Here is a 15,135-nt window from a genome sequence, read left to right as displayed (position 1 = left end):
GACTATATCCTCTGCTAATCTGCATCCCTGCAAACTCAAGAAGCCTCAAGGACTCAAGCCAGACGCCAGACTCTTCTTCTTTTGCAGTTATCTCAAACCTGGAGAGGCTCTCACGCAGCTCCCCTCACTTGGCGTAAATGGGAAGTTTCTATTCCTTCACTGGAAGAGAAGAATGACACCTCCATGATGTTATTTGTGCTTTCTTATTTCTTCCTCTGGCCTGACCTTCTCTTTATACAGATAGGGGTTGGAGGGAATAGCAACTCTTATGTGATTTCTATTAGTGGAGTAAATTTTAGAGGGAGATATCTGACTCTAGTAACTATTATAGTAAAATAGAGGCTAAGTACTAATTTTTAGTACTCAATATGAAGTCTTAGTATCAATTCCATAAATTTAGGATGGCAAAGGCTGCTACCATGCCAGTATTTTTTTGCAACTTATAGAAAATTTAAATGACACTAAGAACAAGATTTCATTTGTTTTTCTTTATTAAAAAAGGATTATGCCTTAGAAAGAAAAAGAATCTACGAAAATATTTAGGTACTTTGGGGACTCACAGAGTTTGTGCTCTTATCTCTACTTTTTGTAGCTTAGGTGTGACTTTTTCCCAATGTTTCCACACAGTCCACTAGAAACACTCATTTCAAGCATCACTAAGGATGGGACGTGAAAATAATTCATTGCATTTGTGAAATCTGGATCAAGACATGTTTGAAGCTGAGTTAGTAGCAAACTATAGTTCTCAGTCATTGCAGCTGAACATGGCTAGTAAAAGCAAAGAACAAATATATCTCTTTGTAAGGTTTCTTTAAACTGTATTCTCATTGAGTTACCCATGGGTCTATCTTTATGCTGTTACACATGGCCTGTATTTCTTGGTGTCCTTATTGAATAGATTTTTGGTTCAGTATGTATTTTACAGCAGCTTTTACATCTTTATTCCTCAAGCTATAGATAATAGGATTTAGCATGGGAGTCACTACCCCATAAAATAAAGAAATGAGTTTGTCTGAAGTTTGGAACTTGTCTTCTCCAATCAGATCTTGGGATTTGGGTTTTGCATACATAAAGAAGATGGTTCCATAGAATATGATCACCACAGTCAGATGAGCCGAGCAGGTAGAAAAAGCCTTGTGTCTCCCTGTGGCTGAGTTCATCTTCAGGATGGTATAGAGGATGAACATGTAGGAGAAAAAAATGACCAGCAGTGGAAGAACCAGAAAGGCCATATTTGATATTACCATGGTAGTAATATTGAGGGATATATCAGCACAAGCTAGCTTGAGGACAGCTAAGATCTCACACGTAAAATGATTGATAATGTTATTCCCACAGAAAGGCAACTGCATGGCAAGAGATGTTTGAACAATTGAATTGATTCCACCAGAGAACCATGACACAGAAGCCATCAGTACATACACCCCCTTGCTCATTATGATGGGGTATCTCAGAGGGTTGCAGATAGCCACATAGCGATCAAAAGCCATCATTCCAAGAAGTAAACATTCTGTTGATCCCATTGCAAATCCAAAGAACATCTGTACTGTACAACCAGAGAAAGAAATGTTTCTTTTCTTTGACATTAAACTCACCAATGTTGATGGAACAGAAGAAGATGTATAGCAGATATCCAGGAATGAGAGATTGCCAAGGAAGAAGTACATGGGAGTGTGAAGACGGGAATCAAAGATGCTTGCTGTGATCAGAATACCATTGCCAGTTAGAATCACTAGGTACATAACTAAAATCAGAACAAAGTAGATGATCTCTGTTTTGGGGTATCCAGAAAGACCCAGCAAAATAAATTCTGATACCAATGTCAGATTAATTTTACCTATGTCATTCATTTTCAAGATGTGAAATGATGACCTAACATAAAATGTATCTATAGCCAAGATACTAGTGGTACAAAGTATATGAACAATCATTTTTTTCAGGATGTACTAGGAGTTCTTGCTTGGAGCTCTGACATCATTATCTTCAATCATGTGCATGACTAGAATACAATGAAATTGGGAATGATAAAAGTAATTACACCCTATCGATAGCATGTTAATATTTAAACCATGATCACACACACACACACACACACACACACACCCAGAAGCAATATTTCCTGTTGTGGATGACATGTTTCTAAGTTAATATTTCTATAACCCCTGGTTATTTACCAGCTATAAGCCTGTTTAACTTTATCTGTCCCAGCCAAGTGCACATTGGAGAAGGTAAAAAACTATCCAACAAAGACTGGAATTTTGATTCATGAGTAACCATTATGTTTAAAATTTTAGAGAAATTTTGATTTTTTAATATAGTTTCATGTCTGATGTGCATATTTTATATTAATTGGCATAATCATGCATTTTATCAGGATTTAATCATAATCAGTTGAATTGCATAAACTTAAAATTAACATCTGATTAAAGGCATAGCCAGTTGTTGATTTCATATTTAAGTCCACTCTTGGTATCTTGTATGACTGTTTCTATGACAAAACCATTGCATAGACAAGCTCTGCATAAAAATGACAGAGAATTTTTGAAGAATATTAATCTTTTTATATATTTTCTTATGCAGCTTCAGAGTTTATCTTGACAACTGAGTTAATTAAGTCATCCTAAAAATAGTAATAATGTTTATATACTTCATATAAATATGTATGGATGTTTGCATATGTCACATATATGCTTTGCAAAGTATAGTATTCATTACATTACTTTCTCTTTTCAAATATAAAAGATGAAACTTGACCAAGATTAACCAGGTAATAATAGAGCTTGCAGCAATGATTTTTAACAGCAACTTCAGTTCATGGATTTACTAATATTCATATAAATGTGAAGCACCTGGGGATACTGAACGCTTTTCAACTCTATTTTCATGTTTTGTTCAGGTCCTGAGGTCTAAATTTCTCATAAGTTCCGAAGGTGAAAGTTATGTAATTGGTCTCCAAAGCTCTTGAGTAGCAAAGCTTGAATATATACTGAGTTGGAAGCTGATCTAAATGTTCCTGATTCAAACCAATTTTTAATATAGATTGGCATAATAACCTGGAAAAATTCAAGAACATAATACTTTGGAGAATTACAGAAATCTCCAGATTGACTTAATACTGTTAAACATTAAAAATATTGAAAGACATTTTAAAGCAGAATAAACTTATTCCAATGACTAGCTTACCTTAATGCCAGTCATATTCCAAGCACAATAAGAATAAATACTACAGTGACACATGCATATTCATGTTTATAGCAGCACAATTCACAATGGCCAAACTATGGAAACAACCTACATATCTGTTAACAGATGACTGGATAAATAAAATGATAGATACACACACAATGGAGTTTTACTTAGGAACAGAGAAGAACAAGAAGTCAAGGGTGGCATGTTTTCTCTCATATGTGGAAACTAAAGAGAAAATGGGAAAGAAGAAAACTTCATGATAAGAGTGAGAGCAGTAGAATAATGAGAGGGGATCAGGGAAGGGAGATGAAAAGGACTGAGGAAGAAAACAGATCAAATAATGTCATGTCTCATATGTCATATATATCACTAACAACCTTACTAGTGTGTATGGGGAAGGCAGAGGGGGCAGCACGTTGGGGTTAGGAGGGAGACACACCAAGAGATGTAGTGTGTATATATGAATATATCACTTTGAATCTCACTAAAATATACAATTATATCAACAAAATTCCAAAAGAATGATTTATTCTAAAAAAAGACTACTTTAAAGTGCTTCTGTTATCTGTTATAAAGTCCATACTTTAATTAAGAATATAGAAAAACACATATAGAAATGTTATAGATATGTTTTCATACTTTACTTTGGGTTGAAGTTATAGATTTTCCCAGAAGAAATAGATATATGAAAAAATTTTATGCAAGGGAGACCTCAGGAATAGTTTGTCCCTCAAGGTGGATTTATAGGCATGGAAAGGATGAGACAAATTAGAAGAGAAGAAGAAGGAACCCAAAAGTAAGAAACTGAGCCCAAATCAGAATAAGCAGATTGGCATCTCATTGGTTTAGGACAAGAGGCTTTCTGTGAAGGAGTGGTGGCAGGCACATCTAGGAAGGAAAGTTAATTGGGTGTGTTGAAAGCCTCTGAAATCAGGGGGAGAATTTGGTACTTGGGAGACCATCATTTGAAAATAAAGAATATGAGATAAGTTTCGCAGCTCTCCAAGCTTGACATCATACAACATTATGAGAGACTTCAGCAGAAATATAACTAAAGGAATTAACATACTTAAATTACTGGGTTGTTGCTAATTGCTGACTAGATGTGAAAAGCCATTTTTTTCATAATCACCACAACGTTCAAATCTGGTAAAAAAAAAAAAATCAGAAGTTTAAACATTGCAGAGACTAGTAGTTGCCAGAATTTTAGCACGTTACACATGCCATTGTGTGACAGTAGTTGGGAAAGGTACCAAAGCAAATACTACTTGGAGTCAGAAATCCAGCTCACTAGGATTATTTCCTCTACACACACACACACACACACACACACACACACACACACACACAAATAGTTGGAATTCAAAATAGAAATATTTAGACGTTGAAGGGAAAGGCAAACAAGGAAAAATACATTCTCAGGCTTTGTGATAAAAAAACTAAGCCCCCCCAAAAATGCTAATTTTTGTTTATTCAGCTTAATAATGAATGAGGGAGCAAGAAAGGGATCAAGAATATTTTCATTTTTAGTCAAATTTAATGTGACATTTTATGTGCCAATTTCTTTTTTTCTGGAAATAGTTTGCTAGGCCAAGGTCATATGGATAATAATAGAAGGATGCAGGATTCAAAGTCCATTCTCCTTTTATTATTACCTCTCCTGACTAGTAACATTAAAATCCATATAGAAATTGTATGTCAACAACAGAGAATGGCCAGAGAACCATAGAGAAACTGGGGTCCCAAGAACTAATTGACTGCAGTCACTCAACAGCACCCAGAGAAAAGGAGCAATGGTGCTGCATTTCTTCCATAGTACTTGTTAAAATAAATCAAAATGCTCATGTGGGATTTAGAAATTGGCTAGAGGATCCATTGGATAAGGACCAGACACTTTGATCAGTCCAGGCACAAAAATGAAAAGAAGACAGAAGGATGCCCTCTTACCAAGACACATGCAGATGGACCATCCTTTGGGATCCAGGCTTGGAGAGAGACAAATGTTATGACCGCGCATCTTAAGCTACTGGAACTGCTTCCCCCGGCACCTGCTGGCAGCCTTTTCAGCCTGAGCTGGAATACCTGGACCAATTCAAATCTACATTGAGCCAGGCCTGTCTTTGCTTTTCTTCTGCCCCCAGCACTTTACATTGGTTACCTTGTATGCTGGGAGATATCAAGAGGCACAGGGAAGCTGCTTATCTCCCTTGATTATCCCTCTACACCTAAATTTAGCAGAGTTGCTCTACACAGTAGATGAGGTTTGACTGAATATGTAGAGATTTATTTTCTAGGCTCTTGAGACCTTTCCCTGTATAGTGTTTATAGATTCAAGTTCAGGGCAACTTAATATGTCTAAATTGTTCACTTGAATAGACTTTATTTTTTACACTGTGCTTTTATTGGTGTATTATAGTCTCATATAATAATGTAAATTATGTTGACAATGACATACATGCACAAAGCACTTGTTTTTTTTTAATATCATCAGTACTAACAAGCTGCTATATTATGTATATAATCAGAAGTTTAAGCACTGCAAGTACCTGGGGTCACCTAATAATCATTTCAATATACATGACATTAGGTTAAGCATAATAGAAAAGTGCTTTAGACAAGGATCTGGGTCCTTGGTGTGAGGTTCTTTGCAATATATAACCTCAATTTTGTCATTTGGAAATTACTGACAAAAATACCTATTACTATTTTCTTGCAGGAATATTGTAAAGAAATAATAAGATGGTATATGGAAATTGCTTTAAGGATTAATCTTTATTATATAAAAACTATAATAATAATAATGGCTATATTTGGTAAAAAAATATTAAATTGGTGCCTGTATTGCTTCAGGTTATTCATATTGACTAGTAGCTTTAATCATAGCATAGGTTGGGATTAGTTGATTTCAGTGGTTATTAAGGACTCACCTTTATCATGATGAATTATTTCCACCTCCTATAGGAACCAGATACTTTTTTCATAGTATTTATGAAATCTAAATTAAGGTCAGGTTCAACAAATCATACTTGATTTGATAGATATGGAAGAGTAAATATTTGCTATGCAACAGTTATTATAATTGTTCCCAAATTCCCAAAGCAAATTAAATTTGGAGTGAGGTATCTGAGGAATGGAGAAACTTCTGACGCATTAGGGACAGTGTCCCAAAGACCCAATTAGGAGTAGTATTGAGAACACACTATGGCTGAACTGAAAACCAAAAAGGAAATAACAGTCCTTTACCCATTTAACTTTTGGAAACAGGGGCAAATGTTCACCAAGCTTCATGAAATGTGAGAGCTTTGTAGTTTAAAATATACCTACTGCAGCAATATTAATGCCAAAGGCTTAATAATTACTAAAAAAGTCATAAAATTGAAAAATTCTAGACATTATAATTGAAATTAAAAGGTGTTCAGTGTGAATTACTCTGTGGTTTAGCTTTTAGTTTACTTTCTCTTAATTATTTTTGATAAATTAATTGCATGCAGATGTCATTACCAACCTTTTTAGAATGAAAAGAAATACAGATGAATCAATATATAAGCCTACAGAACAAAAGTGAATCCATATGTTAAAGTCACAAAAGTTCTTTTTATAGTACAAAATGAATAGCTGGGATATAAATTCAGATGGGTAGAAAGCACATTATTGAATTAAAGTGTTTTAGAGAAGTCTATTAAAATACAGTATAGATATATTAAGACCCAAACATGAATCTCATATTTATTATTAATCTATTATTCTGAGAAGTAATAGTTTGTTCAACAGAGCAGAAGCAGTAATCTTATAGACATATAGACACAATATACATACTAGGAAACATAGTATATGATAATTAAGATGCAAAAGGAAACATGAGAGTTTTGTTATTTATATATAAAGTCATAGAATCATAGAGCTGGAAATTTCTGTAGAAACTGCATAGTAGGATGTATCTTTTTATAATGAGTAAACTTAGAGGTGAAGTAGTAAAATCATGTTCTAAAGTCATGCAATAACGTTTAAGTAACAATTATAAAAATCTTATCATTAAGATGACAAGCATATGAACTCTTCATACTATCTTTGCAACTTATCTATGAATGAAATATATTCCAAACAAGATCATTTAAATCAATGCCAGTCAAAATATGTACAGAATTTTATATATTTTAAGTTTAATGTCATAGAAGTTTTAAGCTGAAAAACATTGTAGAAGCCATCAAAAATTATATCTGTACAAGTGAGTAAATAGATATAAAGTGAATGTTCTAAGTCACAATATTGCTGTTAATATGTTTCAATTAGTAACAAAAAGACTAATAATCTAGGTGACAAATTCCTTTAAAATGTATTTCAAGACAACTTTTACCTTACAATACCAGGGCTTATTTATTATATTTTAGACAATAAGAATGTTTTATAATGTCCTATTTAATAAATTCATTTAGCCTAAAGTATTTACTGGATACCACTATATGCCTATTTAATAAATTCATTTAGCCTAAAGTATTTACTGGATACCACTATGTGCCAGCCCTTCTCTGTGCACTGAGGATACAATGTTTGGTTGAGCATTTTGCAAGAAACTAAGGGCTAGAAAAAGAGGAATATATTAAATATACTTAACATATAATACTGACATTATTTACATGAGAAAATTATACTTCTTACAAAACTCTCAAGGTAGCAACACATTTTGAAATAAATATGGTTGACATAAAATGTTAGAAAATCTCATTACTTTAATGAAATAGATTTACTTCAAGATATTATATTTAAAATTCCCATGTGAAATCAAGTCTTAATAAACATCTCCTTCAACAAAATAATAAAAATAAACTCAAAATTAGTTCCATAGTTTTTCCTTTTTTCCCAAGCTGAGAATAAATGATTTAAAAAAATATCTATGATATAGTATTGATTTATTTTTAGAAGGTTTATATGATCCTAAGAAATAATTGTAATGAAATAATACTTTGATCTTCTTTTCTTTTGTTCTATGTCTTAATAGTAATATCTAACAGAATCTTGAAGTTCATAAAATATGTTCATAATCCTTATTGCATAAAGCAATATTTCTGAATATCTGCAAGAGAAAGAAGTTGCTACATTTCTTCTACTCAAGATTTAAACATAGTGGGATAAACAGATACATAAAGTAACAAATTAAAATACCATTTAATGGCCGGGCGTGGTGGCGCACGCTTGTAATCCCCGCGCTTGGGAGGCGGAGACAGGAGGATCGCGCAGGTTCGAAGCCAGCCGCGCTGGCGTAAGAGACCCTGTTTCAAAAATATAAAATAGGTCTGGGAGTGTAGCCCGGAGGTAGAAGGGCTTCCAGGAACTCCAGTACCACCAAAAAAAAAAAATACCATTTAATGAATAGTTGAAAAATAATATCTGATTCAATAGCATTGTGTGCTCTAGTAATTTCTTCTCCCTCACTTTACTGTGCCTAGTAATTCTAAAAGGTCACAAAGCAAGTTCATTAGAGTTTAACAATTTATTTAGCCACTTCAATATATACCTAATAGCAAAACCACATATACTTGTACCAGAGTGTAGTAAATTAAAACTTCACAATATTACTACCTTTTCTATTTCTCCAACCTACCCTCTGATTAATTTTCTTAATCATTACTTAGTTTTATTTTCTACAATTAATTCTGACACTGGAATATTATTGTTGAGGTCATTTTCACTTGAATCTGTGGTTTTTTTTCTTTCTTTCCTTCCTTATTAGTTAAAGATAGATTATTTGAGCTGGGCGTGGTGGTGCACACTTGTAATCCCTGTGCTTGGGAAGCTGAGACAGAAGGATCGCACAGGTTCGCAGCCAGCCTCAGCTACTTAGTGAGGCTCTCAGCAACTTAGTGAGACCTTGTTTCCAAATAAAATATAAAATAGGATTGGAGGATAGTCTGGAGGTAGAAATCCTCTTAGTTCCACCCTTAGTACCACCAAAAAAGAAAGATTATTTGGAGAAGGTTAAAAAACTATCTCACCATTGCTTTAGTTTAAAGTAGACTCTGAAATTTCTCTGGAAGCATTCTGTTCTAGTTGGGTTATGATAATGATTTATATGTGGCTTCTTACATGCCAGTTTTTAAGTATATAGCCAGTATGGTATTGTTTCAGTCAACATTCTCACTGCTATAATCCAAGACAACTAAGCACACAATATAGCGGAAGGAAGATTTATTTGCTCACATTGTTTTGGAGATCTCAGAGGTTCAGGCAATGTCAAGCCAGGTTACATCTGCAGAGAGCAGGGCACAGCAGTGGGAATAAGAGAAAGGGAGAACAAAGATTCTGCTCTTGCATTATGGAGGGGGGAAGCAAGAGAGCCAATAAGGAAGAAGATTCAAAGACAAAAGTACAGTAACTAGGGCATACCTGCCAGGGACCCACCTTCTCTAACCACACTCACCTGTCTAGGTTACCGTCCAGTAAAGCCACTGATGGAATTATAAACTTCAGGACTAAATTGCATCAATTTTGACCATTAATATATGAGCTCTTTAGAGACATTCTATATGTAATCATAACATATATAAAAGACCTCTTATCAAACTTGAGCTGGGCTTTTCAAAAATTAAACTTTTTGGATACCAACCCAAAGATAAAAACTATCCTGTGAGATTGAGAAAGGGAGTTTTCAGTTGAAAAACTGTGACAGAGTTTTAGACCTCTCTATGTATAGCTGCTATTTTATATGCTGATATATATATATCTTTTACCTTTATTAAAATCTACACGACTATACCTGTAGAGTCTATATCTGTGGACTATATACCTGTGGCATATATACTGTTGACTATACTTGTTTGCAGTTAGTAATATAAGCAAGATACATGATCTCCATAAGTTACATGAGGGCTAAGGCTTTGTTTAGAAGGAAGGCAAATTAAGTGGGCACAAGAACCTTTTAATAATATTCTGGCTCCCAGGCCATCAGAAGATTTGTATAGCCATTATGATACGGAGTTTTCTCAAAAACTAAAAATAAAACTACCATATAATCCTATAATTCCACTCCTCAGTAGATATCAAAAAAGGCAGTATCTCAAAGAGATATCTGTATCCCATGTTCATTGCAGGATTATTCACAACAGACAGGATATAGGATCAATGTAAGTGTCTACTGAATGTGATGTTGATATGCATATACCAGGGAACATTGTTCAGCCTTTTGAAAAAAAAGAAAGAAAACTATCATTTGAAACAAAATAGATGAACCTAGAGTATATTACTAAGTAAAATTAGCCAGTATCAGAAAGATAATAATGTGTGATGTCATGGTTAAATAAGTCTCACATAAAAAAAACCTTGCGCATAAAGAAGAAGAGAGCAAAATAGTGTGCCAGAAGCTGGAGGTGGAGAGGAATAGGGAAATAAGAAGATGTCATGTTTGTCAAAGTGTAAAATTTTCAATTGTGCAGGATAAAGTTCTGAAGTTCTAATATACAACATGGACACTATAGTCTATGATACTGTATTATATACTTAAAATGTGCTAAGAGATCTTAAATGTCCTCAGATAAGAAGGGAAAAGGCTACTATGAGAGATGCTGGATTTGTTAATTATTTTAAATGTGATCATTTCATCATTTGTCTGCATAGCAAAGCATCACATTTGTACAAATATGTACAATTTCTACTTGTCAATTATTCCGGAAAAATGGAAAAAAAGAATAGATAGCAAAGAATAAGTAAATATTATTAAAATATCAGTAAAAGAATATAGGTGATCTGGCTGCTACATCAACTGCTGAGATGATAATAACCATAACAGTTTGCTTCAATTTATCCCAAGCTTGATAAGTTTAAGATATATGATGAAAATCCATAGGAAAAAACATGTAATCACTTTAGAACCACAGTCAATTAAAATTAAAAGATGAGTTGATGATTCATAGTAAGGGTATAACTAGGCTCTCTTGTCACAGACCCAGCAAAGGACCCAAATCATATTCAAAGAGTATGTAAAGTTACCTGAAGGTGGAACAAAAACTCTTGGAATTTTATAAATAAATTGGCAGGATAGAGAAATGTAGTTATAGAAAAATTAAAGTAAAAATAAGTCCCACCATAGGTATGTAAGGATAAAAGTTATGTGTGTATATTTTATTCCTAATAATTACTATGCTTTTCAGAAGAATAAACAGAGAGATAGAAGCAACTACAGATTATGTATTAGTTTCCTATGGCTGCCATAACAAATGTCACAAACTAGATGGCTTAAAAACAATAGAAATGAATTTTCTGCAGTTCTAGAAGCTAAACAACTGAAATCAAGGTTCAGAAGTACCAGTGCACTAAATTGGTAGAGGAGAATCCTTCCCAGATTTGAGTAATTTGTCAGCAATCCTTGGCTTTCCTTGCTTTATAGCCACAACACTTTAGTGTCTGCCACCACTGTCGCGTGATCTGTGTCTGTCTCTGCTGCTCTTACCAAAACACCCCTCGTATTGAATTAAGCATTCACCCTGCTCCATCTTAACAAATACAAACTACAAAATCCACTTTACAAATAAGGTCACATTTTGGAATAGACCTTTGACAAATCTTTCGGAAGAACATACAATTCACTTCCTAATAGGCTGCCTTCTGATAGAATTCAAGAAGAATTAGAGCTGGCAGGTAGATGACATTGGTCCATTATCCTTGGTTCCAGAGGAACAGGAATAATTTTTGACTGAGAGAGACTCTCACTCTGGCTTTAGATTTTTATATCCAAAAAAATGATGCAAATACCACTACCACTATTGAAGGCCTATCAAGAATATTATGTTTTTAATAGTGATTATCTAATTAACCCATTTTACTCCAAGTAAAATACAGAGAGTTATAAAGCACCACATACAATGGGCTTATTCTATGCATTGACAAACAAAGAAATGGACTAACTGAAAGTTGGGATAGCCTGCTTATTAAATTAGATGGGAGGGGAAAAGGGAAGGGAGCCAGGCATGGTGGCACAGGCCTACAATCCCATTACTTGGGAGACTAAGACAGGAGAATCACAGGTTTGAGGCCAGCCTTGGCAACTTATTGAGGCTTTCAGCTACTTAGCAAGAACCTGCTTTAAAATAAAAAATAAAAAGGCTTAAATGTAGTTTAGGGGTAAAATGGCTCTGGTTTCAATAACCAGTAACACATACACACACATGCGCACGCGCACACACAATGAAGAAGTGACAAGAAAGAGACTCATGAGATAGCATTTATTTATTTTTTTAGGTTTTAATATTTATTTATTTTATTTTTATTTTTATTTTTATTTTTTTAACAATTTTTTATTGAACATAAATAGTATACATTTACACTATATTTGGTGCCCTCTCCCCCCGCCCCTGTTTTCTCTTCCCCCCTCCCACCAATGGTTGTCCAGGTTAACCATGTCTTATTCATAATTTTACACATGTTCAGGTGTAGACCCTCATTAATCAAGATCTACCTTTCTCCTCTCCTATCTTTCCATTAAAACTTAGCTAGTATTTCCCCTCTAATATCTGGAGTCCCACTGGTATCCTTTGTGTTTCCTAGTTTGGGCATATTAGAGGAAACATGTGTATCTTCTCCTTCTGTGCTTGGCTGATCTCACTTAACATAATGTTCTCCAGGGCTTTCCATCTTCTTGCAAATGATATAATTTTGTTCTTCTTTATGGCTGAATAGAATTCCATTGTGTGTATTTCCCACAGTTTTACTATCCATTCATCTGTTGATGGTGATCTGGGTTGGTTCCATATTTTGGCTATTATGAATTGTGCTGCTATGAACATAGGTATGCATATGTTGCTGTATTTCTCTGAATTCAACCCCTTTGGAAAGATACCCAGGAGTGGTATAGCTGGATCATATGGTGGATCTATTCCCGCCTTTCTTAGGAATCTCCACAGAGATCTCCATAGTGGCTGAACTAGTTTGCACTCCCACCAACAGTGTAAAAGAGTTCCTCTTTCCCCACATCCTCGCCAGCATTTGTTGTTGTTTGATTTCTTTATGCTTGCTACTCTGACTGGGGTTAGATGGAATCTCAGTGTAGTTTTGATTTGCATTTATAACTAAATGTGTGCTACAATTTAATGTGTTTGAAGAAGAAAAAAAGATGGTTATTGGATAGATTATCAATATATTTTAAGAGAGACATGGAAAAGTAGTAAGAATGACACAGCACTTAAAGAAACCTCTCTATTTCTATTTTTTGCTTGATCTTATACTAGTAGAATAAGAATTACATTTTTGTGTTACGGAGAAAGTTTTGATTGCTGAAAATGGCACTATGGCGATACTGCTAAGCAAAAATGCCTGTCATTTCTTAGAATGGATTATTCTTTTCTTCATCTTTTTAAATTAGGAAAGAATTCTTTTCTACTCAGTGGTGGAGGCAGGCCTACATGCTTATACTTGTCTACCTCTACTCCATATTTCTAACAATAGAAGAAGGGAGCTCACTATCTACAGTTACACTGCTGCCAGGTGTATGGGTCATTCTTCTTGTTGAATTTAACAGTCCAGACCCAAGGAAGATAATCTGGGTAAAAACTAATGGTAAATGAAAAGAATGGTATTTGGTGATACAGAAGAAAGGCAAAAACTAAACGCACATACAGAGAGAGAAAAAGGGGGGGGGGAGAGAGAGAGAGAGAGAGAGAGAAATTAGCATAAACTTGCTACTTAAAGAAAATTTGATAGCAAGAGAATATTCCTTAGATTATTTAAAGATGCTAGCCACAGGTTGTATTGGTTTTCCTAAAGAAAACATCATCCTTTTATAAAACTGAAATGCAAATGTAACATAATGCCTGTTTTTGCACATGATGAACAACAGCCAAGGTAATGAATACTTGACTAACTAAAACCATGATTAGATTAGAACAACTTATTGGGCTTACATACCAACCACTCACTGTTACAATGTTTGCTATGGAAAGATCTCTGGCATGTTCAAACTAAAGTTACTGGAGGTTGCTACTAACAGTATGATAGTATCCTGTAAAAGTTAACATTGGAGATATAAAATATATACTCAAAAATCTATTCAAGAAATGTTCACATGACTAAAATATGTTTGTGTGTAAGTCAACTTTGACTAAAACATTCTAAAATAGACTTGGGCATAGGTCAACTTATTGGATGATTTGCCCATATTCCCTACTTAAAAGGTTCATTAGTATGGGAAATAAGGGCAATTGGCCTGGACTCATAATAGAAAACTGGATAAAACTAATTTAATGGATAGGAATAAAATGTACTAGGGTACAAGGGTGGAAAAGATGCAGACTGAGCCCAGAGGGTACTTTTTACTTACCTTCCTTTACCAACTGATATCTATTACCTATATTCTTCCAGGTGGAAGACAATTTAACTCATAAATAATGACATGCATGCTGTATTTGAGCCTTAAAAATCTTCAAATACTGTAGTAATGTGGATAGCAATATATTTCTTATTTGAATTTCATAAGTACAAGAATGTACCAATTATATGATATGATTGGATCTGATAACATTCTCCCTGGAGTTTTCAAATGTTTTTAATTCTCCATGTTTATGTTCCTAACTTTAATTTGTTTCAAATATTGGGCCCCATTCTAATTCTTCCCCAAATAATTTAAATTGCCTTACTGTCCTAATAGCTGGTTCTTTGGAGAATATTTGTGCACCTCAAAATGTAGAAAAACATTTAGGTAATCACAAACAGCCAAAGAACCTTGAATTCAACTAAAAACACTGGGCTCAAGAGTCAGAATATGTTAGGTAGCCTCATTTATTGGTTTCACCTGAAAAACAAACCACAGATAAGTGGAAACTTGAAGAAAATCACTGCAGCACACTGCTTGCTACTTAATTCTCACTTATATCCCCTAACTTTACTCTGCCATGTATTATAGAAAACAGAGAACATTTCTTAAGGCTGCAAAGGAAAAAACAGCTGTTAAGGAAGAAAACCAGT

The 15,135-nt window shown here is 34.2% G+C and overlaps 1 pseudogene across 1 annotated transcript in view; it reads right to left on the bottom strand.

The window, feature by feature from the left end:
• Positions 1-887: 887 nt before the first annotated feature.
• The window catches only part of LOC308272139 (olfactory receptor 13F1-like), a 57,677-nt pseudogene continuing 43,429 nt past the window's right edge, over positions 888-15,135 (bottom strand). The window contains exon 3 of the transcript in view: positions 888-982. The product of the transcript in view is annotated as an olfactory receptor 13F1-like (transcript). The remainder of the gene's footprint in view (positions 983-15,135) is intronic.

Source organism: Muscardinus avellanarius (assembly GCF_963383645.1).
Source record: "Muscardinus avellanarius genome assembly, chromosome: 13".
In the NCBI taxonomy this organism is placed as follows: domain Eukaryota; kingdom Metazoa; phylum Chordata; class Mammalia; order Rodentia; family Gliridae; genus Muscardinus; species Muscardinus avellanarius.
Note: the sequence above shows the minus strand (reverse complement) of the source record. Positions and strands in the feature narration are given on the sequence as shown.